The sequence below is a fragment of the Papio anubis genome, chromosome X (assembly GCF_008728515.1).
Source record: "Papio anubis isolate 15944 chromosome X, Panubis1.0, whole genome shotgun sequence".
NCBI lineage: Eukaryota > Metazoa > Chordata > Mammalia > Primates > Cercopithecidae > Papio > Papio anubis.
In genome coordinates, this window is record NC_044996.1 from 108,544,853 (window position 1) to 108,550,163 (window position 5,311).

Consider the following 5,311-nt stretch of genomic DNA (forward strand, 5'->3'; position numbering starts at 1 on the left):
TTGCAAAGAATGCATTTGACAAAGGTCTAATATCCAGCATCTGTAAGGAACTTACACACATTTACAAGAGAAAAACAATTCCATTAAAAAGTGGGCAAAGGACATAAACAGCAATTTTTCAAAGAAGACACACATGAGGACAACAAGGATATGAAAAAGCTCAATAACACTGATCATTAGATAAATGCAAATCAAAACCACGATGAGATACCATTTCACACCAGTGAGAATGGATATTATTAAAAAGTAAAAAAAATACAGATGCTGGTGAGGTTGCAGAGAAAAAGGAACACTTGTACATTGCTGGTGGGAGTGCAAATTACTTCAGTCATTGTGGAAAATAGTATGGTGATTCTTCAAAAAGCTAAAAGCAGAATTACCATTCTACCTAGCAATTCCATTACTGAGTATATACCCAGAGGAATATAAGTCATTCTACCATACAGACACATGCACACAGATGTTCATTGCATCACTATTCACAATAACAAAGACATGGAATCAACCCAAAAGTCCATTGATGACAGATTGGATAAAAAAAAAAAAAAAACTGTGGTACATATACACCATGGAATACTATGTGGTCATATAAAAGAATGAGATCATGTCTTTTGTGGGAACATGGGTGGAACTGGAGGCTATTATCCTCAGCAAAATAATGCAGGAACAGAAAACCAAATACTGCATGTTCTCACTTTTAAGTGGGAGCTAAATGATCAGAATTTATGAACATAAAGAATAAAATAACAGGCACTGGGGTCTACTTGAGGGTACAGGGTAGTAGGAGAAAGAAGAGCAGAAAAGGTAACTATTGGGTACTGGTTAATATCTGGGTGAAGAAATAATCTGTACAATAACCCTCCACGAACAAACCTTCACATGTACCCCTGAACTTAAAATAAAAGTTAAAACAAAGTTGCTGCTTACCTAGATTTTCACTGTTTAGGGGGTGTATGGATGGGAGATGCAGTCAGACTCAGGGAAAAGATGACAAGATGTTCAATGGTGAAGCAAGCATCTATTCACAGTGAACACTCAGTAGAAGGAGCACCAGAAGAATTCTCCTTCCTACGAGAAGTGTTCACTGGAATTGATTGGGGGTAGAGACTATCCAGCCCAGGCAAGAACCCAGAAAGAGGTACATAGGTAGAAGGTACAGCTAACATAGGGGTTTTCTTGGGTGGCAGTGAATTAGTGGAGGTTGCAGCCAGTCTAGGAGAGTATTTAGCAGGAAGAACATGAGTAGAGGTATCATCTTCCCAAGGGGGGAATTTCTGTAAAATTGCACCAGCTGCAACTAGCCTAGGGGATTACATAGCAGGATGTATGTAAGTAGAGGGTGTAGTTAGCCTAGGAAGGAACATGGCAAGAGTTGCACGGGTCAGAGGAATACCCAGCCTAAGAAAACACCAGGCAGGATGTTCATGATAGAGGGTCCAGCCAACTGAGGGTAAGAAATGTCAGAAAGTGCATGGTGGAGATTCCAGTCTTCTAGAAAAAGTCACAGAAGTATGTCCATGAGGAAATATTGCACTCCATCTAGAGGTGAACTTGATAGGAGATGCATGGTCTAAGAAAGAGTCCATAAGTAGGTGGTACACGTGTGGTATATTCAGTCAACTAAAGGGAGGATATTTCAGATAATGCATCAGTGTAATGAAAATATGTACTAAGAGAGGATTTGAGAAGAGCTGCATTAGTGAAGGAAGTATCCAGGCTAGGAGAGGACTTGCAAAGTCCCTGGGTAGAATGTGTAGTGAGCCTAGTGGAGCAACCAGGAGAAAGTGCGTTGGTGGAGGGATAGTCTAGCCTGAGGTAGAAATGAACAGGTAGTGCATGGCTTGAGAATGTATCTAGCCTCAGGGAGGATATTTTAGGAGGCATACAAATTCAGGGTGCAAATAGACTAGCAGAGGACCTGGCAGAAAGTTCATAGGTTGAGGAAGAATTTAGCCTAGGGGAGGACTTGACAGGAGGTGCATGAGTGTGATTTGAAGCCAGCCCCCAGGAAGACTTACCAGGAAGTACATGGGTGAAAGAAGCATTCAGGCAAGAGGAGGACTTGACCAGAGGTCCATGATTGTAGGGTGCAGCAACTCTAGAGGAGGATACAACAGAGTATTGCATCAGTGTCTGGATAAGCCAGATCATAACAGGATCTGGGAAGAAGTACATGGGTGAAAAGAGCATCCAGCCTAGTGGAGGATATGGCAATAAGTGCCTGGATGGAAGTTGCAGCTATCTGAGGTTAAAACCTACAGGATATATACGGGGGAGGCTACAGAAAGCCTCTTGTAGGATCTGACAGAAGATTTTAGAGTGGAGGATGCATTTGGCCTGAAAGAACACATGGGATCAGGTGCAGAGGTATAGGGATCAGACTCCCTAGGGGACAATTTGCATAAAGTGCATGAACCAAGGGAGTACCCATTCCAGGATAAGATTCAGAAAGAAGTGCATGAAAAAAGGCATTCAGCCTAGGGAAGGTCCCATGAGTTTTTGTATGGGTGCAGAAAGTAACCAGTCTGGGGAAGGACCCAGAATGAAGTGCATGGGTGGAGAAAGTGTCAGACTTGGAATAGAAGTGGAATAAATTGCATGAGAGAATTAAATCAGATTATGAGGGATTGTGGTGGGTTTGTAAAATTGGAGTATACAGCCAGCTCAAGAGAGGATCTTTCAGCATTTGCATGAGATTAGGAAACAGTGAGAGTTATATTATCCTGGGTTCTGCAGAGAAACAGAACATATATGTATATGTATAAGGGATCTTCACAAAGTTCATGGAAAGTATGAAATATGGAAAAATGCAAACATTTTTTGCACCAAAATAAATTCACCCTACCTTGTTGTAACATGTCTGAACAAGATCTGGCTTGAGGTACTAAGAAGGATAAGGCATCAGTGTGAAAAGGGCCCCAACCAGAGAGCAACATGAATTCTGCTAAAATTAAAGGAAGAACAAACATCAAATTTATGTTGAAGCTTGAGTGGAAGCATGGTGAAATCACTGATGCTTTACAAAATGTTTGTGGAAACAATGTCCCCAAATATCAGCGGTTTACAGATGGATAATTAGCTTTAAGAAGAAGAAGGGACAAGATGATGTTGAAGATAAAGCTCACAGTAGCAGACCATCTGCATCAATTTTCAAGGAAAAAAAATAATCTTGTTCATGCCCTAATTGAAAAGGACTGGCGATTAACCGCATTAGCAGTAGTCAAATACCATAGACATCTCAATTAGTTCAGTTTACACAATTATGACTGAAAAATAAAGTTGAGCAAACTTTCCACTCAAGGGGCACTAAAACCATTGTGCTCAGATCAGCTGCAGACAGGAGCAAATGTTTCAATCGAAATTTTAAACAAATGGGATCAAGATCCTGAAGCATTTCTTCAAAGAATGTTTATAGGAGATTAAACTTGGCTTTACCAGTATGATCCTGAAGACAAAGCAAATTAAAGCAATGGCTACTAAGAAGTGAAAATGGTCCAGTCAAAGCAAAAGTGGCTGCCTGAGGAGAGGAGGTCACGGCGTAAAGCTGCAGCTACCGCCATTGCCGCTTCTGCAAGGTCTCAGGGTCGGGCTGCAGCTATGTCCTATTGCCGGCAGGAAGGGAAGGATGGAATCATATTTGTAACCAAAGAAGATCATGAAACTCCAAGCAATGCAGAAATGGTGGCCGATGACCCCAATGATCCATACGAGGAGCACGGATTGATACTGCCAAATGGAAACATTAACTGGAACTGCCCATGCCTCGGGGGAATGGCCAGCGGTCCCTGTGGAGAACAGTTCAAGTCAGCCTTTTCCTGCTTCCACTATAGCACGGAGGAGATCAAGGGGTCAGACTGTGTAGACCAGTTCCGGGCCATGCAGGAATGCATGCAGAAATACCCAGACCTCTATCCCCAAGGGGATGAGGATGAGGAAGAGGAAAGGGAGAAGAAGCCAGCAGAACAAGTAGAAGAAACAGCTCCCACTGAGGCCACTGCAACCAAAGAAGAGGAGGGGTCAAGTTAATGAAGGCCACAAGGCACTGGGCTCCAGTCCTTTTGGAGTGGACCTTTTGCAAAAGGCCTTGTTGTAAACTTCCAAGAAAGTGTCTTTCCCTCTGTTGTCCTGTGCACTGTAATATACAAAATAACTTATTTTGATGATCAGTGGTCTTGACCTCTTGACATATACACTGAAAAAAATGGGGGTTGTATGTATATGTGTCCTACCTAAACCTGTAGCTGCCACTTTTGAATTCTCTTCTCAGATTGCCCTGAATTTTGCCACTTTTAAATAACGTGCTGAATAAGCTCAGCAACTAAAAACCGTTACCCAAGAACGTTTTTTGTGAGTGAGCTGATTTATTCTGATTCATTTTATTCTTTTTGGTAGATTTTATACCCCTTGGGGAAAATAATACAAGTATAGAAACAAAAACATATTCTCTTAAAAATGCTGGGGTAGGGCATATCTACTAGCAGAGGCCAGATGGTCAGATACGATTTCTGCAAACCCATCTTGACCTTGAGTATGTGAAGGTGTACTGTACTTCATTCCTGATACATTTTGGTTTCCATGATGGTATGGAGCTCCTGGTTTTCTGTGTTTGAACGATGAAGATTTGGACCCTCCCCTTCATAATCCCTTTCTAAGTGAAGGGAGAGGCTGGCTTGGCTGTTCCTTGTTAGTCCGAAAGCCCTGGTTTGGGGCTCATGTTCACATTGGCTCTCAATCTGGCCAGGTGCAATGTTCTTGAGAGGTGGGGACCTAATTATAACCAGAGTAGCAGGAAGAGAGGAAACATTGTGAATTAAGTATTCAATTAAAAGGAAACATGATTTCTACCTGGAGAAAAAAAAAAAAAAAAGCAAAAGTGGACCAGTTAAGAGCAACGGTCATTACAACAGTTTTCTGGGATGCTCACAACATTTTCTATGTTGACTTTCTGGAGAGCCAAAGAACAATAACATTTGCTTATTATGGGAGTGCTCTGAGAATGGTTAGCCAAAACTTTAGCAGAAAAATACCTGAGAAATCTTCACCAGAGAGTCCTTCTCCATCAGGACTGTATTACTCAGGGCTCTCTAGAGGGACAGAACTAATAGGATACATGTATATATGAGAGGGAATTTATTAAGGAGAATTGACTCACACGATCACAAAGTAAAGTCCCACTATAGGCTGTCTGCAAGTTGAGGAGCAAGAAAGCCAGTGGTGGATCAGTCCGAGTCCCAAAACCTCAAAAGTAGGGAAGCCGACAGTGCAGCCTTCAGTCTGTGGCCAAAGGCCTGAGAGCCCCTGACAAACCACT

At 42.0% G+C, this 5,311-nt stretch overlaps 1 pseudogene; it reads left to right on the top strand.

Moving 5' to 3' along the window:
• The first annotated feature begins 918 nt into the window (after positions 1-918).
• LOC101001762 lies at positions 919-4,848 on the top strand (annotated as a pseudogene).
• The last annotated feature ends 463 nt before the right edge of the window (positions 4,849-5,311 follow it).